The sequence below is a fragment of the Anomalospiza imberbis genome, chromosome 4 (genome assembly GCF_031753505.1).
Source record: "Anomalospiza imberbis isolate Cuckoo-Finch-1a 21T00152 chromosome 4, ASM3175350v1, whole genome shotgun sequence".
Classification (NCBI taxonomy): domain Eukaryota; kingdom Metazoa; phylum Chordata; class Aves; order Passeriformes; family Viduidae; genus Anomalospiza; species Anomalospiza imberbis.
Window position 1 is genome coordinate 68,203,551 of NC_089684.1, and position 26,862 is coordinate 68,230,412.

The 26,862-nt window shown below is 40.2% G+C and overlaps 1 long non-coding RNA gene across 10 annotated transcripts; it reads left to right on the forward strand.

Annotated features, from left to right (window-relative positions):
• The first annotated feature begins 483 nt into the window (after positions 1–483).
• LOC137473202 (uncharacterized) lies at positions 484–26,355 on the forward strand. Of its 10 annotated transcripts, none has more exons than XR_010998643.1 (8): positions 484–620; positions 8,340–8,425; positions 9,425–9,536; positions 10,651–10,821; positions 13,667–13,804; positions 16,834–17,024; positions 18,769–18,920; positions 26,174–26,355. It is a non-coding gene; the product is annotated as an uncharacterized lncRNA (long non-coding RNA). The 10 variants fall into 10 exon arrangements; XR_010998642.1 differs by having other exon boundaries at positions 10,651–10,815; XR_010998645.1 differs by having other exon boundaries at positions 10,651–10,758.
• Positions 26,356–26,862: the final 507 nt, after the last annotated feature.

Consider the following 26,862-nt stretch of genomic DNA (forward strand, 5'->3'; position numbering starts at 1 on the left):
TCACCTGTTCTCTGCAATGTCACAGCCACCAGAGCTGACAAACCCCAGACTTCAACCCTAGCCCCTGCTCAGTGGGTTCTGGGCACCACTGCACCAAGTCCCAGCCCACTGCAGGAGGAACCAGGGGGTCTCTTGGCAAAGCAGGGACAGGCCCAAAAGCCAGCACAGAGAGCCCCAACTCCCACTGTCCCCAGCCCCAAGGGCAGGACCTTGCCCTGCTCTGAAGGGCTCAGCCCTCACTCAGGATTAGGAACCCCCCTGGGCCTCTGTCCAGTCCCCCAGCCACCCCAGCCTTCCCCGTGCACGTGCACACACGAATCACCCGAGTCCAACTGCAGTGGGGCTGCCTGGTGTTGTCCCTAGGGACAGATCCCACTGTGACCCATCCTCTGTGATGTCACAGCCACCAGAGCCCCATCACCCAGCTGACAAGTCCCAGACCCATCCCCACCCCCTCTCAGCGAGCTCTCGACAACGCCCCAGGTACAACACCACTGGGCAGGAGTTCCCGGGGCTCTCCTGACAAAGTGGGCTGCCCAAGCCACCCCCTGGTCATCCCCTGGCTGGACTGTGCTCCATGAAAGGACAAGAGACACCCAAGACACCAAGAGACACCAAGGGTCTCCCGAGGCCCCATCCCTGCAACAGTGTGACAGAAAACCCTGGGCACCCGGCACATCCCCAGAGCCTCTCTGGGCACCTGGAACTCCCCCAGGAGCCCTGAGCCCCTCTGTCCCCAGCCCCAAGGGTTGTCCTGGCACTGACTGACAGACCCTGGGATGCACTGACTGACCCTGGGATGCACTGATGGATCCTGGGATGCACTGACTGACCTTGGCACTGACAGACCCTGGGATGGACTGACTGACCCTGGGATGGACTGACTGACCCTGGGATGCACTGATGGACCCTGGGATGGACTGACTGACCCTGGCCCTGACTGACCCTGGGATGGACTGACTGACCCTGGGATGGACTGACTGACCCTGGGATGGACTGATGGACCCTGGCACTGACAGACCCTGGGATGGACTGACTGACCCTGGCCCTGACTGACCCTGGGATGGACTGACTGACCCTGGGATGGACTGACTGACCCTGGGCACCAGGGCTATACATGGTCCATGATTCCAGCCCAATGGACAGAGCCGTGGACTTTGAACTGATGGTTGCCCCACCTAAAGAAACATCACATGCAATCTCTCTCTGACCACATCTCTAAAATTTTGACCTTTGCTGTGGTTGGGTCAGTTATTTCAATGGATTCTATAAATCCAGTTGGGTTCATACAGAAGTCTGATTTGGATTTACTCAGCTCTGGAAAGAGATACAGGTGGATCTAGGAAGGATTTCTGGTGATGTTATTGTGTGCCTGAAGAATTTCAGGATATAGAATGATGTTCTTAACCTTAAGTTATAGAGTTACACTGCAAAGGTCTTTTCTGAAATGAACTCCATTTGGCTTTTTGATTTTCTTAAGGAAAATTAAGAAATGTATTGGGCATTGCATGCTACATAGTTCAAGTCTGACAACTGGACAGTTCAATAAACCTATTCTGCACTGCCCTCAAAGGAAAAGTTTTGGAGAAAAAAAAATTCCCAAGGTTCTGTTTTCTTCTGGTAGGCCTTTTCTTCCTCTTATCTAGTTTCAGTTATCTTTATAAAAGCATCTCTTGCATCTTTATTTTTTTTTTCCTGAATCAGATTAACCTAGCCCAGTGTTTAATAATGAATTCCACTCAGCATGCCAGTAGAAGAGAAAAGTTCTTTTGTCTGATCTTAGACAAGTTCTCTAATAGGTAAAAATGAGATCCAGAGGGTAGAATATGCTAATAAATTATGAAAAGAATTTATTAGAATTTCTGAAAGGTATTTGACTTATCTCATAGAACATTTAATGCGGTTTCATGATTATCAGCCCTTTTCAGCTTGTTGCTTTAGAACTGCATGAGGAGCCAAGGACAACATTTGCAAATCATTTTTGCATCTTAACAGACTGTTCCCATAAAACTGTTACTGTTCTTTAACAGCAACTTCGATATTCAGCCTTACTAGGAGGACTGCAAAATATTTAGATAAAAGCTCTAAACCCTGTATTAAACTCTTTTAGTTGTGTGAGGAAGCTCAGCTTGGTGAGTAGCATCTATCTTTATAGTAGCCTGAAACAAATACCTGAAACTTCTGGATTTTAACTCAGTCCTGTTCTGTTCAGTGACTCATTTTGTCTGTTCACTTGGTAAAACACATATGATGTGAGTCCCTCAGGAACTTCATCCTGTAAGAAATAAATGAGTCTGCAGCATGTGCTTTATTGATGTGATGGATCAATAGCCAGCATGATGATTGACATTATGTAAATCACAGCAAAATCAGAAGGTATACTACTAAAATTTAGATTAATGTCACCTATAATTAGACATGTAGTTATTTGTCATGATTGCTCTATGTCTTATTTTGTTGCCTTTTTCTATGCAAATTGTAAACAGGAATGGAAGAGATCTAAATTTAGGCATGCTTGGATCTAATCTGCAGTTTGAATGTGGTAAATTTCAAACACTGAGAACATTTGGATGAACTTTCAGGTGACAACATCCCAAAACAAAGGGGCTCATGAGCTTTGTGGTTTTGCTGATCTAGGTTATTGTTCAAAGCTCCTTGGGAATTGTAAAAATATTTCTCAGTACAGGACAGATGAGCCCTGATGAGCCAGTTTTCTGCAGTGCTTGGATAAACACAAATTTAGATGCCATACAACAGTCAAATGTGTTTATCAATACATATTAATATAGAGACATGTAAATATATGTCTGTATTTGTTCAGAGACCTGAATAAATAGAGGAATACATTTAATTAGGCAGTGTGATCTCTGCCTTCCATTGTTAATGATTAAAGTTTTGGAGTTCCCACTTGCAGACAGCTGCAGGATCAGGAAGAGCAGAAAGTGTTTGACTGCTGTCATTGCACTGACAGCCATTCTCTGTCTCTCCTGGTGCCCTGAGCTACATAAAGTCCTTAGAAAACAGACCAAATCTGAGGAAATCATGCTGAATGAAGCAAGATTTAAAATTTATGTCATCCTGCAGGTGTGCAAAAAATCTTTCAGACAGAAAAGTGATGTATTGGCCTTATTAGAGACAGAGAGGGACTAAGAACTGCATTTCTGAGGGTCTTTAATAATTAAAGGAGGACTTTAGGTTGTACTGAATGGAAGGAATTAGCCAGCTGTAGTTTGGGTATCATTACATAAAAGTCCATGCAATTAAACAGCATGAACTGAGATGTCTTGAGACCAATCTAAACTCAGGTTCATCCTTCTGATATGTGTGGATTCCAGTGTTTCTCCCACACCAGCAACCTACTTATACATTTATAAGTCATCATATTTGACTGACTGTGCTGCAAATCTTTTTATAAAGAAAACACTCATCTTGATAGAAAAGCACATAAATCCTGGAATTACAGTTTTTCTTTCCCAGTCCTGAATGGGAAGAAGTTCTTGCCAAGGCAGTGCTCTGAAAGACTTGTTCACAGATGATCACATCTGAGTCCAGATGAAATTAAAATGGCAAAGCCATTGGGGACCAATTCATAGCAGATGACAAAGAGGAAAGAAACAGGGAAAATAAATTTAGAACTGACATTTTCCTTAATGACTGCTTCTTTGAACTTCTCTTAGAAACAGCTAGTTATACTGCCAGGAGCTGATTTTTTCCAGGGTCTGTTGCAAAACTCAGCTGAATTTTGCAGCTGTTTTCAAGCACTAAAACCACAGGGCCTAAATATATAGACAAACATTGATGAACCTCCTTATAAGTAATAATGATGAACAAATAATTCTAATGACTCTACTTGCTTTCTCTCAGTAGGTATCTGGGTTCACTGAGAAGATACCACATGTTCTAATTTTTTTGTTTATTTTTATTAGCCTGGAGTATTTTTTTGTTAATGTTTGCTGCACAATCACCTTATGCCATATAGTAACTACAGGGAGTTTCTTAAAAACTTTTCTCTGTACAGTGACATTTGGCTATCTCAGCCACCTCTTGATGTTCTGTACTACCCAGAGTATCTTATTGGTAATATGAGTCAAAATTTCCACATTCACTCTCTTATACCTGAGTCTTTTATAATAATAATCCATATTGTAAGGTGTCCGATCATCCAGTAATTTGTGGACTTTTCAGTCCAGAAAGTATAGAAAAGGGTTTGCAGGAAAATTCTGGCTTTATAATGAAAGGCTGAATGTTTATGAGGAAAACCTTGGAAGAAAATGAAGTTCCATTGCTTGTCCCAGCAAATCCTCTTATCCTTCTGTAGATAGAGCCTTACCAAGGTATCCTACTTATCTGTATTGGAGCACAGAAACTGCAATCCAGGATTCTCACCCCACCTGAGAATCATGAGCACACACCTTTCCTAAATCATTCACTGTGCAAAGCGATTACTTAGGCACTTCTCATGTGCCACCTTCTTTTTCACCCTTCAGCCCTCATACTGGGATTGCCAGCAGTGTCTTCACTAAGAGAGCAATTCATAAATTTTGGGATTCGACAAAATGAATGTTAGACCCGTTGGCATTTGCTAAAGAGGGAGCTGTGTCACATACCCCACTCAGAGATTTTCCAAATGATTTATTGACTTCAGTCTTCCTCCTCTTACTTGTGCTGCAGGATGTGTTTACCTGTGATAAACAGGGCAAGAATGAGGTATCTCTGGGCAGCAGATTTGCTGGTTCACTTGAACACTTTGAAGGCTGTAGGTCCCATTTGTGCCATTTTTTGGTTTCCAAACTCAGTGAGGTGAATTAGCACATCAGGACACATTTAATGGAGGCTCACATTACTGTGGCATGTGTACAGAATTGCTCTAGACACAGGAACTCAATGATTAGTCTTGCGCCATCTCAATTAGCTACAGGGAACAAGAGATTTCCAGGCTCACTTCAGATAATCCCTAAAAAATCTAACCGTTTGTATCAAACTCACCCAAAGCATATGAACCCAATTGCAAATGTCAACCAAAAATCACATTGGAACTTCTCTCTGTATTGCAGCTTGCCTCCCTGCCAGTCTTTTGGCAGTATTATGAAAATTTTTCCATCATGGTGGTATGTCCATTTTGGGGCCTGAATCCTGTGTGCCATGGGATTGCCTGACAGTGGTCTCAAAGGGGCTGAAATGAGAAAATCAGATGGCTTCTATTTGCAGGAGAGATTGAGATGTGAAAGCTTCAAGACCTCAATAAGGAATTAACTGCAGAAAAATATTTGAAGTCTGGAAAGTTCTGAATTAGTTGATAAGGGATTTTTTGCTATGATTTGATTTGAATGATCTCATTTGACTTCTTATTCCAAACCCATAGTGACTCTTTAATACATTACCCACAACCCTTTTCATGCAGCAAAACTATTAGCTCAGCTGTGTGATTACAGTGCCTGACCCACACTCGGATTTTTCAATCATAAATACAGCTGCTAAATTTTGGATTAAAAAAGGGCATTGTAGAAAATGTCAGAACTGGGAACTGAACTCAGCCTTTGCTCCACTAAGTAGTTAGAAAACTAGACTAAAAACAGAATGGTTTTTGTAAAGATTACTTTCTTCCATATTTTTTCTGCTCTATTTGTTTTGCATGTGCACAGCTATAGCTACTTCTGGAAACTCTAAAAAGTATGACTTTAAAACTGCTTTAAAGCAATGATTGTGCATAACTAAGTTGGAGCAGACTTCTGTTCAGCAGTCTTTCATCTAAATGTGCTTTCTGAACATAAGCTTGGATTTTTGTCTGTTGTGCTCTGTGCAGAGCTGTGCACCTTGGGATTTTCATCTGAACAGACAAAATTAGAATTTTTTCAACACAGAGGCAAATTTTGAACAAGAGAGGCCTTTTTTGATTAGGATCTTCCTGGAAGTAGTTTGTGTTGAGTGTCCCTGAGGCTGAGAAAGCTATTGAGCTTCCTCTCCCATCTCTCACAGGAATATCCTGTAGGATCATGGAATTGATACTGTTGGAAAAGATGTCTAAGATCATCAACTCCAACTATTAACCAAGCACTAAACCATGTCCCCAGGTGCCACATCCAAATGTTTCTGAACACTTACCAGGATGGTGGCTCTACTACTTCCCCAGGCAGCCTGTTACAATGCTTGGCCACCTTCTCAGTGAAGAAATTTTCCCTAGTATCCAATCTAAACCTGCCTGGCACAACTTGAGACCATTTCCTCTTGTCCAGTCCCTGATTCCCTGGGAGCAGAGCCCAAACCCCCTGGCACCCTCCTGTCAGGGAATTGTGCAGAGCCAGAAGTTCCCCCCTGAGCCTCGTTTTCTCTGAGTCCCCCAGCTCCCTCAGCCACTCCTGGTGCTCGAGACCCTTCCTCAGCTCCGTTCTTTTCTCTGGACATGCTCCAGCCCCTCCATGTCTTTCTTGCACCTCAGCCCCACCAGTCCTCTCAGTCTCCCCATGTGGATATTCTCAGTTCAGTCAGAGAGAAAAAGAGAAAAATTTCTGCAAGGCTATGCCTGGGAAAAAGTCCAAGAAGAATGTAAACAATCTATTATCTTGATTTCTGTTCATATTGTTTATAGATATGTTCTACCACACTGACCTAAGTCCAGTGTACCAATCAGGTGAAATGTTTTTACTTTAAGACCAATAGAATTAATGTTCATGATGTTCTCTGTAAAAGAGAGAAGTGTTTTTAAATAAACGCTCATTTTACCATCTAAAATAGTACAAGTCATTTCGCCCGTCCCTGGCTCAACAATGCCATCCCCAGCCCTTCAGCAGCTCCCCAGCCCCTCCAGCCCCATTGTCCCGCTCAGCTGGAGCCCAGGGATGACACTGGGTGATCCCCAGGAGGTGACACTGGCGGAGCCCGGGGTGACACGGCTGGACCTTGCCCCCAGCATGGCGTTGGCTCTCTCCGGCCTCGGCCCAGCCCTGCTCCCATCCCAGGGGAAGGACACAGCCATGGGGGACTCCTGGCTGGGTCTGGGGTGGCAGAGCAGGAAATCAGGAGGGGGAGGACAGGCCAGGTTCTCCCAAAGGAATGTCATTGCATCTCACAGGGTGACATTGGTGAGGAGAAGGTGGGGAAGGAGCTGATGGGCCCTGCTGTCACCCCAGCCCTTCAGGGAATAGCTCCACAAAGGGCAGTGGGACTGCTCCTCGCAGTGACAGATGGACCCTGGCATGGACTGACAGACTCCTGGGATGGACTGACTGACCCTGGGATGCACTGACTGACCCTGGGCATCAGGGAAACACACGTTCCACGATCCCAATTGAACGGACAGAGCCGTGGCCTTTGAACTCATGGTTGCCCTACCTAAAGAAACATCACATGTAAGATCTCTCTCTCTCTCTCTCTCTCTCTGACCATATCTCTAAAATTTTGACCTTTTCAGTGGTTGGGTCAGTTATTTCAAGGGACTCTGTAAATTCAGTTGAGTGCACACAGAAGTCTGATTTGGATTTACTCAGCTCTGGAAAAAGATGCAGGTGGTTCTAGGGAGGATTTCCAGGGAGGTTATTATGTGCCTGAAGAATGTCAGGATCTAGAATGATGTTCTTAAGGTTAAGTGCCTGAGTTGTGCTTAAGATCCCTTTCCTGTGTGTCTAGATCCTTTTCTGGCTGTGGACCTACTTGATTTCCAGTTTTCTTCTCTTTGCCATTTCCATGATACCATTGGACTGTATTATCACTTGCAGCCTGCTTCCATAGTATGTGATCTGAAATATCTTTTTAATCAATTTTTCTTTTAGCTACTTGTATTCATTTAAGTTCATGATGCAAGTTTTTGTGTTTTTAAAAAGAATTAACTTTTTCTTCTATAAAGTGACAGAAAGTGGCCTGGGGAAGTGTTTGTATGCTTGTTTGCTATTCCTAGTGTAACCTGACATGCTTTTTGTTATGTTCAGTGAGATTCCTCTAGGATGAGAAAAGCTGTAGTTTTGATCACATCAAGTTTGAGTGTCATAAAGAGAAGATTCATTTTTCATTTTATGAGGAGACAACATAGTCTGAAGAAAGAAGGATGTCATGAGCATAAGAGAGAAGGAAATAACTACATTTATATTCTAGATTTCTTTTCTTGTTCCTTGGCATTTTGTGAGAAAATAACACTAAATAAGTTTTGCAGCTTGAAATATTTCTTTATGCCCAGTTAGGTTTTATCTTAATTCTAAAAATGGGTTGTTCAAAATGTCAGTGTCTGCTCGTTACTAAGTAAGGCTTGCGTTCATCTATTCATTTTAATGTTAAAAAGAGGAAGGAAACAAGGAACAATATTCTCTTTATAATACACTACAAGACAAAATATTCTGTTTGGGTGATAGGTGAGGCAAGACCATACATTGTGATACCTGAGGGACAGAAGAGATGACTTCCTGAGGACAACCAGTTGATGCACTTTGGTCTCCAAGTAGGACATGCCATAATTCCATCAGTGGTGCAAAATGTGACATTGACATTTAATCAAGAAGGTGACACTCTCAGTGTTACACCACGCTTATCTGGGTGCTTTCTTATCTCTGTGCTTGTGGAGAGGACAGCACAGATGAGGCAGGAAAGTCACTGGAATTATCTTGGTCCAAATTCTATAGAAATGAGAACTTAAAATTGTTATCTACACTGGTGCTTAAATAGTTTATACCCTGCTATAATCTGTGGGAAATTGTGACTGATACTCAGCTGATAGTCACCGAAATGTCAGTGCCTACATCACAAGGTGGGTGTCTAAGCTCCTTTTATTGCCAGTGAGATTCACAGAGTAGAATTAATGAAGTTTTAGAGATTCCTCATACCCTGAGTGGAAATGCACATTTCATCACCTGAGAACCTCCTTGGACTCCAGACTTCCTGAATCTTACCAAGTCTCTATTGGCTGATGAGAGAAGGGACATGAAGCCAAATTTGTAAATATTTATGTTTTGCATCTAACTCAGAATAAAATCCCACCTTTGGGCTACATTCTCTTCTTCCCAGTGCCACTTGAGATGCCCTAAATTATCCAAAACACCAGGACTGGTCTGTCAGGGCTGACAGAGGACCTACAGGGCCCCTGAGCCCTTTCACAGCTGGAGAGCAGGTGTCTCCTGAAAGGCACTCAAGAGTCTCCCTAATAGCACCAGGCAACTGTGTCAGCAACTGCATCACTTTCTTTTCATCTGGCTATAAAAAGTAGTACAACCATTTTTCATATCTTCTTTTAACCTCCAAATATAGTCTTTCCTTTATAGCACATTTCAGACTGGTGTATCATCTGTTATTAAGTATTGCCTAGGAAATGCTGAAATGAGAAAGGAAAATGAAAGTTTAAATAAATGAAAGTGGGAATTAAAAGGCAAGATCAAGAAAAAGGAAAATTAATCTTCAGTGATCAGGCAATAACCCATCTCTGTGTACTTTATTTTTATTTTAGGAAGAATTAACTGCAAAGGATTAAGATTCTCCAGATTGCTAAAATTCTCAACAAATTGCTTTTAACAGCTGAAAGATGGAACAAGCAGAGATCTTTTTTGAAAGATATAGGGGTATGGGTCTTCTCTCACTCTTGTCTACTAAACAGATTGCAAGGAGTTATATCCTCAAAAGGGTTAAACTGATTATCAAGTATAACTCTAGTACAAGTCTTTTTCTCACACTTTGTTCTCTGAAATAATCCTATTAAAATAAGAGAATTTATTACATACCTATCTGCCCAGATTTTATCAATATTGAAACCTTTAAAACAGAATAAGTGATGAAATAAACCCTGCTCACCAATATGGTAAAATATAATAGATATCAAAGCAGCTAAAAGCTCTCCTAAATCAATGCAGTAACTCTACAGCAATTTCTAGAACAGAAGGTGAAAATCGCCTTAATAATTGATAAATGAAGCAAAATGTATAGGAGCAGATTTATAGAATACCACATTTGCACTCTTAAAAGACCTTCATTATGTCATTAACACCACAGTGATAAAAAGCACTTCCATCGTTCATCAACCACATTGTGTCTGTCCTGCCATTAAACAGATGGAATAATCCCTGATCCAAGTTCCCAAAACTTTTAGAGTACACTTACTTGCATTTTCTTGCCCTAGGCCAATCCATTTAACAACCCTTCTTAGCCAGGTTGGCCAGGTCTTCAAGCTGAATGTTATGAATAAGAAGCAGATTGAAAGTGACCTTTATTCTCCCCCCTCCTTCCTCTGCCAAAGCCTGGCATGTAACATCTGAGAGAATATAAAGTCCAAGTTTCTATTCTTTCAAGGACATTCAGGAATTTTCCAGTACTGATAAATAAATAAATAAATAAATGGCTTAAATGTCACGATTAATTCTTTCATAATTTCATTCAATTATTTCATCATGGTTTATAACGTGCTGATAACTGACATTTGGTAAAAACACATTTGCTTAGAGCTGCCTGTCAATGCTGCCAACCATTGCTTGAGCCATTCTTTCAATCATTTCAACAATTCTGTAACTTCTGTCTCCAAGTCCCAACCTCTGCCAAGAATATATTTTGTAATGTAACATGCACAACAAGAAGATACCTTCCAAACAAGGAAGCTTGTGTTAAAAATAACAAACATGTGATAAGATGAAGGTCCAGTTCTAATTCTGTTTTTAAATATCTGTTTGCTTTTTTTAATCACAGCTGTTTCTCAGCACTGCCTAATGACACGTCTTTATCCTTCAGGTGTCTTCTGTCATCTGCCATTTAACAAGCTGACTTCAGATACGACCTAAAATTAAAGATACCCAGGTCATTTCCCTTTGCCCTCCTCCACGTCTGTTTTGGGAATAGCTAGCTAATCAAAAGGTGTGGGTGAATGCAAAAGAATCAACCCCAAAATAACCATGAGAAAGTTAAGGCTGGATGAAAAAACAAGGTAAAAGGAGAGGGAGGAGCACATTTACCTATCTCAGGGACCTGTCAAACTTTGGTGGCAGTCTTCAGCTGGAATGGGTTCTGAAGAAAGGAACAGCAGTCTCCCAAAGCTTACTCCACTTTCGAGCTTCAGCTCTTCAGGTGGTTAAACAACAGATGATCTTGGATATCTGGCTGAATAAAAGAGGCATTTTTTTTAGTGCATTGTCATCATCCCTTTGCTCTTTTCTCTTACAGCAGCCTTAGATGACCTATGCAGCTGAGTTTGGATTCATTCAATTGCTCCTTGTCATTTTATGGGAAACCTTGCAGTCTATCGTAGATGAAATTACAGCAGACTGTAGAATATCTGAAGGGCTGTGCTAAAATGGTTTTTAGACAGTAAATCAAATATTATCTAGCAACCAAAACCTGTTCTTCCAATCAACCCTTTACTAGGTTTTTATGCATCTCGTATTGATTATTTCTTTCTCTTTTCCCAGGTGGGCATAGAACCATAGGGCTGATGAGCTGGAGGAGAGTCTGTTCATCCTGTAATCTGTGTTAAGCATTGCACTTGAAATGGCTGATTAGTGAGATGTTCATTAATGATATAGATGAATTTTCATCTTGTGGCTGGAATGATATTAAAATTCTTGGAGATATGTGTATCCTTCTGATGGACAGATGTCCCCTGCTGCCTTTCTGTCTTTAGGGGGATTTTTTATCTTCTGTTTCAAGGGACTTGATTTTCTGTTGATTTATGTCTATTTTAGTGTCCCTTATCTCTCTCACTTCTTGTTTCTGCTTTCGGAACGTCTCTTTTTCTTTCCTTCAGGGGCCTATTTCTCTTTGTTCTGTCTCTCATTTTCTGTGTCTGACACATCTGCTCCCTCCTCTCTCGATGTACAGTGTGATAGATGGAACATGACTGGAGAAAAAAAAGAAAGTTTCAGTTCTCCCAGCAAGTGGAAAGGTGACCTGCAAACATCTGAACAAAAAAGGGAAGAAAGTTTATTTTTATGTGCTGAATATTCTGCACAGCAAGAGACACAGAACATTTAGAGACTGCACAGGAGACACTTTAAACACCACCTACTCCATAGTCAACCCCATTAAATTCTGTGCACAATTTTTCTCTTGATCTGTGTCTGTGTACACGTATATAAAACACGTATATATATATCAGCTCTGCTAATAGAGGGTCGTGTTTGAAATGTGGTAGTTTTCCCATTGTTTTCAAAGGGGTTTGGATCCTCAAAGAATTTGCCTTTCCAGCTATGAAATCAGTTCTATACCACCTGGCCAAAGTGGGAATCAAAGAATCTGACTCATATTTCAGATTTCAGATTTTCAGACTCTTAAAACATTTGCAGCAGCTTGTGTTATGATCGTGTTTTAAATCCAGAGTCCGCTTTGGGGAAATTTTAATGATTTTTAATTATTTCAGGACAAAATAAATATGGTAAATCTGAAGGGAAATATTTTTATTCATGCATGAAAAAGAAGAATGGTTATCCCAACCAGAACTGCTTTTAGAAGTAGGGAATTACTGTGGGCTTTCCAGAAAGACTTTATTTTCTCTAATGAGATGTAGCTATCATTATCAGTTTTGCATATTGTGTTTGCAGCCAGAGCTGCAAGGTTTTGGTTGCTGACCTAGTAGCTCAGATTTTGGGAGGTTTGAGAGTAAAGCAAGAGACAATTGCCAGGACGTTACTGCTATGGAGCCAGGAGGTATCCTTGGAGAAGTGGTGGAATTCCCATGCTCAGTTTCAGGGATTTTGTCAGATCAGAGCCATGTGGGATCTACTCCCATGGGGGAGCTGTTCTGGAGCACCCAGAAATCACCCCTGTGATCTTCCTGCATATTTGGAAAATGCTCCTCATAAAACCCTGTCCGTGTTTTGTCAGATCATCTGAACAAATACTGTTCTACAAAGCATTGCCTTCCAAATTAATGGGTCGGGGTGATTCCTATTTTTTTTTGTTGTTGTTTTTTTTGCTCTTAATTTAAAAGTCATTTCATTGGAAAATTGCAACTAGATGTAATAGAAACTGCAAATTTGTTTCACATATGCCACCCCAGAGTCGCCAACTGGCATGGTAAATAAGTAACAATTTATAAAGTGAAGCAATCTGAGAACATTCCCCAGCAGTTAACGCATGGAAGGTATGAATATGCATGAGCCATTTTCAGGTTGTTATGGTGTACATTTTCATTCTGAAACAATTATAAAAAACATTATTAGAGAGGTGTTAAATGTGTCAGAGAAGCATTTGGCACAGCCATTTTCACAGAGCTCTTTATTTTGGGGCATTGCTGTTTTCTTGTGATTGGTTTTTAAAAATCCAGTAAAATAGTGCTGAGAAAAAAAATTCTTGATAGAAGTAAGCTTTTTTCCTATGAAAGGATTAAATTTAAACAGCCTGTTCCCATTTAAGGTCTTATTCAGGAAATCAGTGCCTGTGTTTTCAGAAGCAATCACCAAAGTTTTAAGCCTGGCTTGGCCTGCTCTTCACTGGATCCACTTGGAGTGAAATGTGCCCAATCCAGACAAATGAGCAAGAGTTTAGTGCAAGAAGTCATGGTTTAGATAGTTGTAAGCTCTGGGAAGTCCCTGGCTGGATGAACAGGACTCTGAGTGGTCCCTCCTGCAGGGATGTTGGAATCACAACCAGAGGACAGGGCAGGAGCTGTAAACATTCACTCTGTTGAGTGCCAGCAGAGATGGCTCAGGGTTTCTCAAGGCTATGTTTGAATTTTTCAACTTTCTCTCCCCAGCCCCTTTTTGTACCACAGGAGTAGAGGCTGACATCTCCCCTGGTGCACACGGAATGGCTGGGGATCTTGTCCTGCACTGACAGCAGCTCCCTTCTTTCCCAGTCCATGCCTGGGCCAGCCCTGCTGGTGTGCCAGGTGTCCTATCCCAGGCACGGGGTAGGTACATGCCTTATTCCATTGTCTTTCAAAGGGATAGAGATTCCCTGTCCTTCCTTCACAGACAGAGTGAAAATCCTTCCACTGCTTCTGAGAAACCACCTCATAATTTGACTTCACATCCTTGGAAGTGTTCTTCTGATCTCCAGTCTAGATTTCTTCGGGTCGTTTAGGTCATGAAACAAAGAGCAATGGGTACAAATTGGAAGAGGGAAAATTTAGGTTAGATATTAGGAGGAAAATTTTTTCTCTGAGGGTGGTGACACACTGGAACAGGTCATCCAGGGAAGTGGTGGATGCCCCAGTCAAAGCAAAGTTGGATAAAGCCTTGAGCAACCTGCTCAAGTGGAAGGTGTCCCTTCCTGTGGGAGGGGAAACTGGGACTGGATGATCCTTAAGGTCCATTCCAAGCTCTTAACATTCTATGATTCTACGGTTTGCTTCAACTTTTTCTCATGTGTCACCTCCTATCTGTCCTCCCTTAAGGGAAGATCACTTTTGCAAGATCACTTTCAAGGGGCAGTCCTGTCTTCCTTTATCTTCATTTTGGTAAAACAGTGGTGTACCTAATATTTCTCCAAATCCCTGTGGTACAGTAAATCTTCTCTTCCCAATTACCCTCTTGCTTCTGTTGCTGCTATGCTGCCTCTTTTTTCACAAATGACCTGACCAGAACTGTGTGTTGTGCTTATTGGCACTTTCACCAGAGTCACATATAGCAGAATGAGCAATTCCTTATCTCAACAGTAAAAAAAAAAAAAAAAAAAAAAAAAAAAAAAAAAAAAAAGTAGGATTATATCAATGTTTTTATAGCTTCCTGTTCTTCTCATCTTCTATCATGTCCCATTAATAACCTCTCAGGATCTAGCAATAATTTTTCTCAGTAGGTGTACATTTCTTGGCACTTTCCTGACTACACTTTCTTCATTTCTATTATCCCAGTAGTGGAGCAGGTCTGTTTCTTCCTGTCTGACATTTTTCTCATCAGTTTATTGACAGCACATCCTTACTTACTACCAAACCAAATGATCACTTTCCTACTTTTTTTTTTTTTTTTTTTTTTTTTTTTTTTTTTTTTTCTGTCAGGGTCACAGATGAAAATACCAAGGAAAATTGGTCCCAGTGCTGATCCTGAAAAAGTGCATCTGAAGAGTGCGTCCAGGCAGGAAGGTCTTGCTGTCATACAGCTCATTCCCATATGCCTTCTAAGGGGATCTTTTGGACCTGCCAACTCTTTATCAATTCCATCTCACTCTGCTTTGGTGAAAATTCTCCATGTGGCTCATTACATGAAATGCTTTCCTCAAGTCCAAAGAGATGAGAGCCGGAGCGCTGCCTGTCTGCAGAATATAACTTCTGTTACAAGAATAAAAACAGACTGAGTTAGTTTGGCTTGGTCTAAACTTGGTAAATTCAAGTTCCATTTTATCCCATAATCCTTTTAACTTCATGTCTTTCACTAATTTTTCACTTGAAAATGTGTTCTATAGCTCTGACATATTATTGAGGTCAGCTTAATTGGTCTATATTTGGTGAATTCCTTTTTCTTCCAGTTTGTAAGGAGCAGTATGTGCTTGCTGATCAATAGTCAGTGTCCCAGATTTTTGAAAATCTGATGGTCATTGCTGTTAATTCTGTCACAATTTGAAATTTAGTCAGCTCGCGCCCCCCTAGCTGAGATTGACTTATATCTTTAGATAAAATCTGTTCCAAAGTGTCCTCCTCTTCATACATTCTACCTTTAACCCCACAAGACAAAATTTGTACTTGTATTTTTAAAACTAATTGTTACCATCAGCATTACCATCATCATCAACATAAATATTCCCTTTATCATCATCCCACATATCAAGACAGGTATAAAGAATATTTTATATTTTGGTTCTGGAAGACAGTTTAGGAAATACGTTTCTTTCTTTGACCTTCATTTCCTTTGGGAGCATCTTTTACCCCTTTATGTTTTTTTCTAACAAAACCAGGAGATCAGTACCCCGTTCCTCCTATGTTTTGTCAGACTTGCCTGAACAGATGGCAAATTCTCTAGGGCAAAATTTGCCTCTAACTATGTGCCTGATCTGGGTCTATTATTTGTTAGTGATAGTAATCAAAGATAAAAATGTTAATCTCACTTCCTTTTTCTCTTTACTGAAAGAGGTGAGCTGGTATCAGGAAATATGAGAATTAAGTTTTTGAGTAGAAATTTACATGAAATTTGCACAAAGGTAATGTACCAGTAAGAAGTAGGATTCTGTAATAATTTTGCAAAAGCTTCTGTTTAATAAAGTACATAGAAAAACTTGAAAGGTGTTTAACAGTAATGACATGATATTATTTTCTTAAGAGATTTGTTTGCTTTTTCTTTTTTTTTTTGAGTCTCAGCCATGGAAATATAAAATGCAGCATCATATCCAAAGGTGCAAGGAAGGGACAAACTACAATTTCAGTATGTTATGAAAAAGATAAAATAAGTCTTCCAAAACATCATAGAAGGCACTTTCTTGCAGTTGTGTCTGTGGCTTATATGACTTAAATGTTCCAGACTTTATTTTGTAGCATCCTTGATGGTTCCTTCTACCTCATAAATGCCCAGTAAAATAGAAGCAGCTTGTATTTTCAATTCAGGGAACTGCAATTCTGTGCTTTGCTCTGGGATCAGATTGCAAATCAGTCATATTTTTGTGGCATACTTCTGTAGGTTGAAATTTTATTGAGTTTCTCTCACTCAAAAAACTTCTGACTCTCCCCACCCCCCGCCCCGATACCCTCCTTAACCTAGTCTGACACTTTACAAGAGTGAGTATATTAATGGGATTCTGAATTGCCCATTCATCCTAGGGTAGAACAATTTCTCGAGCACAAAAGAGCTTTTTTTAACAAATAAAGATAATTATCTACTGACCATTTATCTAAAAAAGCAATAAAAGACAATAGCTGTAAAAAGCTAAAGCCCAAACATTAGCATAATTTATGGAACCATGCTAATTAATTTTCCTGAAAACTTCAAATTTATATGCTTTTGTTTCTCATAGGTTTTCTTACAGGCAGTCTCTGAAATCTGAAGTCTCGAAAAGCTCCCTAATTTCCAGACATAACAATGGTCATAATTCATTCTAGACTTGGATGAAAAAGTTGCTTCTCACTCCTTCACCATGCTGAAAAATGACCATCAATAAGAAGAGATGTGGACAAGATCTGGCTATAACTGGAATAAATGCTGGGAGTAGGAAGGAGGAAATGGGTAGTGCAACAAGTGAAAATAACATTACTGGGAATATTTGGAGTCACCAAAGTCATCTTTGTTACTTAAAGTGTTTCGTTTTAAGATTATTTAGTCTCTTCAACTTTGTGTTAATTTGCCAATTTAAGTTAAATTGTTGCTGGAGTTGGTGGCAATGCCAAAATATCAGCTTTCAAATGTCAATTTCAAAAAAGAAAGAAGTTTGTCCTTGTTCAGACAACTTACACTGATGCAAATTGTGTACATGTTTTCACCTTAATTCTGAATGCTTTGGTATGGTACAAACAGAAGATTCAGAGAATTGCATGTAAATGCAAAGTTTCTAGTACATTAGAGATGCTTTAGGACATCCCACCTGAAGGTTTCCCATACAACCTTTCAATGATGAAAGCCATGGTCTTGTGCCTTGAAAAACTCAGGATAATGTAATCAATCTTTTATTTTACATCATTGTTTAATTTTCCTCTTGCCTTGAGGAGATACAAACTTTCATTGTCCATTTTGTTGAATAATGTTTACCATGAGGCCACCAAATAGATTGAGGGGGGAGCAGAGCTACAGAGGAGTCAACTCTGTTGAGCTGAAATCCCGAGCAGAGTGGTCACTGCTGGTGGGGATGAAGGAGGTGACACAGAGCAGAGTTTAGCTCTGGAGCCCTCACAGGATCAGACAACCAGAACAGAGATGTTGTTTTCTTATTTAATAGAAATACAATTCTTATTTCTTATGTAAAAATTTTCTTATTTAATAACTTCCCACTTTATGCAGCATGTAATCAAACCAGAAGGCAGGACTGTGCACCTTGGCTTCTTTATTTTCCCAAATAAGTAGGGATTTCTGTTCCTATAGGCAAAAAAACCAAAAAACCAACCAAATAAAAAACCTTGATGCAACAGGCACAAACACACACAACTGCATGAACAGAAACACCTGCAATGCACATGTCTGTTCATACTGAGAATTATGTGGAACAGTGCTCTGACAAAAATGGGAAAAAAGAATACAGATTTAAATGTTCATGTTGCAGAAAGCAGGACTGACCCTGCTAGCTCTGTGCCATCAGAACGCAACACCATCAGCAAGCTGCATGTCTGATCTCTTTTACAAGCTGCCGGGACAGCTGAAGAAAGTTTGAAAATAGCTGCTTTTTTTCATTTTCATGGTGAGATTTATGTCTTGCACAGTTTACTTCCAAGCCAAGGAAATACATAACATGCAAACACAAGCCAGGAAGGAGCACGGGCAGATCTGTGTGCTCCTAGCAGGTTTCTGAGCTGAGCAGCAGCACCTTGTGTTGCACAGAACAGTGCATGACAAGGCTCCTTGTTGACCCCTGCATTTTTACAGAGCTGGTTTAAGCTGCATTAAAGCACCCCATGGCATTTCCATCTTCACTTCTACTGCTGTAATGTGAACATCTCACATTCCAAATCTGCTGTGTCATAACCAGTTTGCCTGTAGCCTCTGTGACATATATCAGACCAGGAGGGGTCACAGACATCAAGGCACAAGTTCTGGTGCAGCCAGACTGCTAAGAAAGCTCTTATTTTAATGCCTCCATCACTCCTAGCCCACAGCAGAACTGCATTGCATTTGCATTTTTTCCATTCCGTTCACTTTCTCAGGAAAAAAAAAAAAAAAGCAGGTGAAGGCTATCAAGCTTTAGCCATTTTATTGTTCTGCCTTCCTTATTTGCCACTGCTGAAAAGCTTTGTTATTTTGACAGGTTCATATTCACCCTGATTGAAAGCAGTAGTAACTTTCTTATTCACATTGGTGAACTTGGAAAATTACTTTTCTCAAACAATCTTTCCTTCTGTTGGTTTTTGAGCATTAGGCATTGACTGCAAATTGCCACATGGATATTTATTCTTCATGGTAAAATATTTTCTTTTTTTTTTTTTTTCTTATAAACTCTAGTGTTTACAAAGTTGGAAGTGGGGGGAACCATGATTGCTTTCTTTTTTTTCTTCATATGCTTGTACATCTAGAATTATCTACAGGCAGAGCATATCTTGCTAGAATAAAATGTATTAACTCGAGTAGCTCTGAATTCACAAGACAAACTTAAATAAAGTTTTTGCAGCCCTGTCAATATGTGGGTAGGACTGGCTGAAGAGATTAAGAGATTGTCTCTGAGGGCTCCCTGCTTATTGAGTCAAGGTCAAGGTGACTCATAATTGTTTTCCAACACTGTAAGGAAGCTCAAACAATTTGGGGTTTGGATTTTTTTTTTTTTTTTTTTTTTTACTTTGCATAGAAATGAGAGAAGGACTTCTTGACATGTGACATTTATGAATGGCTCCCTCTCTATCTTTCCCCATCAAAGGTTCAAATCAAAGGTTCCGGGGTTCCAACAGAAGACTCTTTTATCTATGTCATGATCAGGGCACACGTGAGAGATCAGAGATGTAAGAGATGCAAATCTGGGTGTCCTGACAGTGCAGTTTTCAGTCAGAGACACCTCAGGAGAAACTCCTCCTGGCTTTACTCAGATTTATGGATATTTTATAAATGAGAGTTTCAACAAGACTAGCTCATAAAAAAGTTTCCTTGTCAAGAAATCAGTATTTTGTCACAATTCTCTTGAGTTTAATGAGATATCCAAGCAGCTAAACAGAAGCATAAGTTTTCCTTGCCATTTTCCAACAGTGATCACATCCATCATGTCACCAAGAACTGTAAATGGCCAAAGAACAGAAATTAAAGATGAAAGAAGCTTATGATTTATTTATTTTGATTTTTACAAGCTGTAAAAGAAGAAAGTCTAAGCAGTGTCCCTTTGCCCTTGGAGAAAAAAAATCCATGCAAGGAAAAATACAACTTAAATAAACCCCACAAAGTAAGACACAGACCTGTCTTCTGTTCTGACAGAACCAGTGATCCTGGAACAGGTGTAGGAAAAGAAACCATTGGTTGTCCTGCCCTGATCACAACCATACACACGATCCCCATAACTGCAACGATGCACTAGCTACCATTTACTACTTGAAAAATGCTAATTTGCAGACAGACCTGTGGATTGTGGTGGGAAAATCTCTCTGTATGAACTGAAACTATTTTTTTTTAGATACAACTGAAATGCTAAGCTAGTCCTTAGATGTATAAAAATCCAGATATGGAAGTGCTCTTTCCTTCAGGTCTACCACTACAGGAGGCAATGCTGCATAAAGGCCTCGGTGTGCCCTGGAGCTGTTCCATAAATGCTGGAGGAGCGTGTCAGTGAAGCTTTTGCTCATAGATCCAAAGAGAACCTCTCTGAAAAGTTATCTTGAGAATTTATCATTGAAGGCTGACATGTGTTTGTGAAAAGTGGGTCTGCTGATGAGTAAGGATGGGAACAGATTTTATAGGGGCAGGTTTAATATTTTCAGATTTGCAGTTTAAATAACAATAAAACAGCAGCTTGGAATACAAATTAGACATTTTTCTCAGTATGGGATAAAAAAAATAGACTCCAGAAAAATTTGCTGAGATTCTAGACTCAGAATTGCTGGGATCCCATGAAATTATATTGTCAAATATGTGCTTGTGGCTTGTTTTTGCAAGACATTCTGGCTTTTAGGAAGAGAAGGAGCTGGGTTTCTTTAACACATACTCTGTTCTGAGCTTGGAAACTGGGAACTTGTGAATTGCTTTCAGCATATTTATGGTTCCTACAACAGCATTAACAGAACAGTTTTAGCTAAATTCCATTCCAAGGTTTCAACCTATTACCTGAAGGGGTCAGCAAGGCACCTAGTTTTCCGTCTGCTGTATCTTTCTAATCTCCCTAAGCCTGTCACTGTCACTGCCATAATCCTGCTGCTGATATGGCCCTAAAAATGATACTGTGCACGTTTAGTCAGGGGATTTCAGTCCCAGAAGGCTGAGTAGCGCTTGCAGCTACAGGTACCTTATTTACCTGATGTCTTTGTAATGGTTCTTCCCTTTGTAATGCACTACCCATGATGTTGACACTGATTTGTACCAATATTTCTGAGTGTTTTGCTGATCACACACTGCTTTTAAATCCCTGAGGTGTCTTGCAGGTTCATTCAACCCGCAGTTAAAAATCAGACATTCTGTTCTGCCACCCTCTTTGTCACTAATTGCACAGAATCACGTATATATGGAGTTTTGGTCTCATTTATGTGTGTCATTTTAGTCTGGTATATGTACGTGGTCTTTCTTGTGTGTCTTTATACAATAGAATGTCTGACATGGATTTTATCACTCTGAGCTCACTGATTTTTGAGTCGGTGATTTTCTTACATGTTTATCCATTAGGAATAAATTCAGCCAAAAGATGTGGTTTTATGACCAAACAACTTTACTCAAACTGTCCTTTCAAACAGTGTCCTAGAACTGTTTGCTGTGAATGCCAGCAACATTGGCCTTTTTTCCTCCAGGTGGAGAATGTTCACACACACTGGTAGGACTGTCCACAGATACAATCTGGTCTGTAGGAAAGGGCTTCTAATAGGTGGAGGAAGGAAGTTCTGGAAATGGTTTAAAAAAAAGAAGTAATCAGAATGAGAAACAACTTGATTTTAAGGAGATGCTCACCATACTCATGGAATGTGCTGTACTTGATAACATCTTCTGTACCAAGAGATGTGTTAAAGAGGTCAGGCAGCTTCTTACAGCCCTGTGGCCCTGGCTGGAGCACCCAGAGGCTTGTGGAGACCCTCCCATAGTGACTGGGCATGCTGTCCCCTGGAAGCTGGGAAGGGATGGGCAGATTTCAGGACTGCAGGAGCTGCTGAGCCTGAGGATTTTCCTGCTGGCTTTGCAGGGTGAGGGGTCTGCAGGGGAAATCTGCAGCTGCTGCTCCCACCAGGCCCTGAGCACATGAGGTGTCATGCCCTGAAAGGTGCTGCCTTCCTGCAGAGACACATCAGCTCTCACAAAACCAGGGCAGATCCCAAACTGCTCCAGGGGAGCACAGGGATAACTGAATCTGGGGCAGCATCCCTAGGAAAAAGCAGCAGCACAGTTTGTGAAAGGTTTTTACAGGTATTCTAAATTCCTGTTACTACAGCCAGAGTGTTTTTTTTCCCCTCTTTCTGTATGATAGAGAATTCCTCAGTGGTTTAAATACAAACTGGGGAAAAAAACAAGAGCATACAGCTTTAGCAGCCTGACGTTCCAGCAGAGTGTGTGCTGGGAGCTGTATATTGCTGAATATCCTGTAAGGAAGTGCCTGAAAAAAGGAAAACTGGGACCTTGATTATTTTACTCTTTTCAGGTGCTTCAAAATTACTTTTAAATGTACCCATAACACTAGTCTTCTCACATGTAGCAAAATTAAGAATTTCTGTTATGATAATTGCCTGATATTAAATATTTATTTTCCCATTGCTGGACACACACACCTTGCTGGGTAGATCCCCCACACTGGGCAGCCTATGCAGAGTTTTGGTGTAGTGGAAATCACAGCGGACAAAGCAATTTTCCTGGTCCTGTCGTAATATTTCTAAACCAATACTGGAATTTTTTCTAAAAAGGAATATGTCTCATAGGGCAGTGATCAGATTGAAATTCAGAGTGAGTGTTTTATACTTTGGCTAGCCTGAGGTTTTAAATATACTATGCATTTTGAAGCAAACTGCAGAGTTTTCGGAAGAAAACTGTGAAAGCTTCTATTTCTAAAGTGTTGAATGCTCTCCTGCTGATTTTTGTATCACTGAACAAAAGAAACCAAACAAGGGATCAAATTTCAAGCAAAAACACTTTTAATTTTGTCCCCTTACACTTATATTATTTTCAGCAGCCTTTTACCCATGCCTTCATCTGCATGTCACTATGAAAACTATTTTTCAATTAACAGGATGAATTATATTGTATATATACAACTTATATTGTCCAAGAGCTTTCATTATCCATAACATATTAGACTTCTGAAATGGGAATTTCAGAATTCACATTTTGGTGACATTCTCTGGCAACTCCATTCAAACATGGCTATGATGAAACAGCTATTAGCCTTTTCACTAAAAATGAGGAATTATTTAATGTCTTTGATGGGAAGAAGTGGTGCAGAATAAATGTGACAGGGCTTTGCAGGACACAGCCATGGGGACAAACTGTGTGAGACCTTCTCTGCTCTGAGCTCTCCTGAGTGCTCATCCCAGTCAGAGACACACTCCAGACGCCACCCAGACAGAAAACCATGTCCTACAGGCTCATTTTCCCTGTGACAAAGCTTTGCCCAACTGTGTAACATCACTGCCTCCTTTTATATATTGCTAGCATGGCTCCAGCTCACACAGAAAGATTTCTCTGAGATCTGACTGGGAACTTGGCATGGGATTTGGTTTCTGATGGAATGTACACTGCTAGCAAAATATATAGCAGTCCAAAAAAATCTCCTGCCTTGATTTTGTTGACAAATAAACCCTGAACAAACAAACAAACCCCAAACAAATTAAAATCACAGAAAAAATATAAACCCACCCAAAAAAAAAAAAAAAAAAAAAAAAACCCTAAACCCCAAGCCAAACCAAACTAAACAGAAAACCCCAAAATCTCCAACAGTATTCTTCAAAACAAGCATCTGAGAGGAAAATTTTTTACTTGAAATAAAAAAAATCCTGAAATGGATTTTTAAAAATTTGTTTCCAGGGGAAATAATTTTTTCAGTCACAGTTTGGAATAAAAAATAATTGAAAGTAGAAGATATTTCAGAGAGAAAGATTTAAATTTTTTTCTGTATTTTCCATTAGCTCCTGTGAACTTCTGATTGAAAACTAAAGGACACTAAAGATTTAAAGTGATTTTAATGCACACAATATCTTCAGTAAAAGAGAATCACTACTGGGATGATGTTCATTAATTTTCCTCTATGTATTAACAGCAGCACTGGCTGATGTCTTTAGAAAAGGAGCAGAAGTTGAGACCTTAATGTATAGGGAGGAGATCCCTGTACCTAAAGTGTGATTTGGGCTTCAGCTCCTGCCCTTTCTTCCTTAATTAGTTGTGCTGTGAGCAATCCAATTAGAAAGCAAACTGATTAGAGACCTCTAACTGAGGCATCACAATAACTCAGTAGTCCTGTGAGCCTCAAAAACCTGCTTTACTGTGGATTTCTGTCTTTTCCTTGATTCACTAGTTCATCAAATTATCTTTGGGTGTAAACTTACCAGTATTTGATCTTAAGCCTTCCCTTTACTGGGTTTCTTTGGTTTTGTTGACTTCTGAGACACTCACTGTTACTGAAAATTGAGTTGAAACCAGCCACTGTGATCACAGTTAGGGACTGAAAAAAAAATAGCAATAAAAATGTATTTAAAAATAAAATTTGCAATCAGGCTTTAATTTTATGGACAAATTCCATGTCAGCCCATATCAGGCATTCAGACTCTGTCACCTCCGTTCACTTAATTTACACTCAAGCTTAGATTCTGTGACCAGCTCTGCAGTTTCTGCTCAGGATCAGATGGAGGAGAGGACTGAGCTGATGAGGACTCACAGTTATTAAAATAAAGGCAGGACTGTCACCCAAGGTTTGCACGATTCCTCATTACCAGGCCTGAGATTGATTTCTGGATTAGTGTGAATAAATTCAAGCTGTTCTGCCCTGCCCACCAGATTACCTGATTTTATGGTGTAAGACTCACCATTTTTCCTAAAAAAGAGCCAGCAAAGAATTCAGGTTTTAGCATCAGAGTTAAGTGAGCAAAAAATAATCTGTGACTTTAGCCCTTTAATGAAGTACTCAGGGTGCTGGGTCTCACCCCTTGGATTTTGTGTTGTCATCAAATTACGTAGTAGAGAGCCCCTGGTCTGAACAAACATTAGACAGAAAGTCTGAGAGTGTGGATTTCAATCAGAATTTCCTTTCTGAGCATCTGAATCACACCAGTCCTCACAAAATATGTAATTTTTTCCATTCTTGGGCACATAAAGCCAGGTCTACAGTGGGATCAATCATGGTTTGATGAAGGGGAAGAGAACCAATCAGTTTAATGAAGTGCCTCCTGCTGAGACTGAATATTTGATCCAGGGACTACATCATTTAGATGAAGGTTAGGCACTAACCTTCATCTGACTGGTAGCCACAGCTCACTGGAAAAAAATGATGTGAAAATAAAAGGGTATGAAAGGCACATCCAATTCAAAGTTCTGTAAGTATCCGATCATCATAAAATCCCTTTAATACATTTATGAAGCCTTGAATTAATGTTAGTGGGGTGGGATGAGATTTTGATAGTACTAAGAATGTTAGAAAATGCCCCCAAAAGTTGAAAAGAAGACGAGTTGAATGGAAATTCGCAACTAGACAAAAATTTATGGAGAGCCTCAGGACATGTGACCACATGTGCTGTGGAGTGAGTGCTGTGCTGTGAACTCTGCAAGCAGAAAATGACAGCAGTCAAATAAAGTGTGATCCCTCCTGGTTCAGCAGTGCTGGGAGTAGGATGGGCAGTCCTGTGCTGATTCTATAACTCTGTTTATCCCAAGCCTCAAGCGTGTGCTTAACTCTTTAGCTGCATGTCAGTAAATTTACCAAAGGTGAGCGCATACTCAGGCTCTCTGCTGAGCCTGAGAATTCTGCAAAAATGCTGCAAATGACCTAATTTGTCATATTAGTATTGCAAACAAGCACTTGATACTTTTCCCCCAACCTGCGCACTAAATGAATTGATTACACAGCACTTTTCCTCTTTGGAGCCAAAGAACACAATGCCATGACTCAGTCCTGCCTGCATTTCTTTCTCCATACTATGGAGTTGTCAAAGTTTATAAGGATGTTGTCTTGGTCCTTTCCAGCAGTTTTTCAAGACCTGATTCTTCTGCCTGAAAAGGTTTTTTGGGGGCAGTTCTTATTTCAGGTTGGCATACAATCAGCTTAGAAGAAGGTGATGAGCATTTAACTGAATAGTTTTTGTGTTTTGCTTGCTCTTAACTCCAAAATGCTGTCACAGACAAATAAATAATCTGTACCAACCTTTACTACTGAGAAGAACAAGACAGTTAAACTAATCTTTCTGAGATTATATGGATTCATATTGATTACATCCCCCAGAGGAAAGAAAGGAAGAAGACAGAAAATAGACAGTGAAGTCTTTATACAAATTTGACATGGGAGCAAAATTGTATGGCTAAAGTTTTATAAGGATATTTCTGCTGTTTTCTTGTCTAAAGAGCCAAAAACATAAGTCAGAACTGAAAAAGCAAGATATGATTATTATTATTCATGTGTTCCTTCAAAAAGAAAAATCCTTACCGTGTAAGTCTAATGGGAAGATCCAATAGCACAAGGAGAACAGAATTCAGATAGAGCGTTTCTATTATCCTTAATGAAAAGAGCATTAAATAAGAATGATGGCAGTGGAGAGTGAAAAGCTGAGAGTTGATGTAAATCTGAAAAAGCCAATGCCTCAAACGCTCAGCAGAAGAGAACAGGAATGTTGTCATGCCAACCAGACCAGGTGTGGTTTAAAAAGAGGGTCTTGTGAAGGCAGGACAGTGATTGTCTGAGACAAACTTCCTTATCTCTAAAAACAAGTTGGAGACAGAGCCCCCAACCCTTTCTGAGAAGTTTGAGAATATCCAAATGTTCTTTTGTGAGGAAAAATAGCACAGCTGAGAGGCTAGGAGTGTTCCTGTCATCACAGGGACCAGACCCGGGATGGTGTTGGGCCCCTGGGTGCTGACCCCGATCTGTTATCTTTATTTCTATTTTCTTATCTTCCCTTCTTCCTTTCTTCCTCTTCCTAAAAGTTTAAATCACCTTTCAGCCTGTCTGTCATGAGGTTAGAAGTTGAATCCTTTGCTGCTGTGGGCTGTTCAGAGTTTAATCCACGGGTTGTTCAGAAATGTTTAAAGTCTTTCT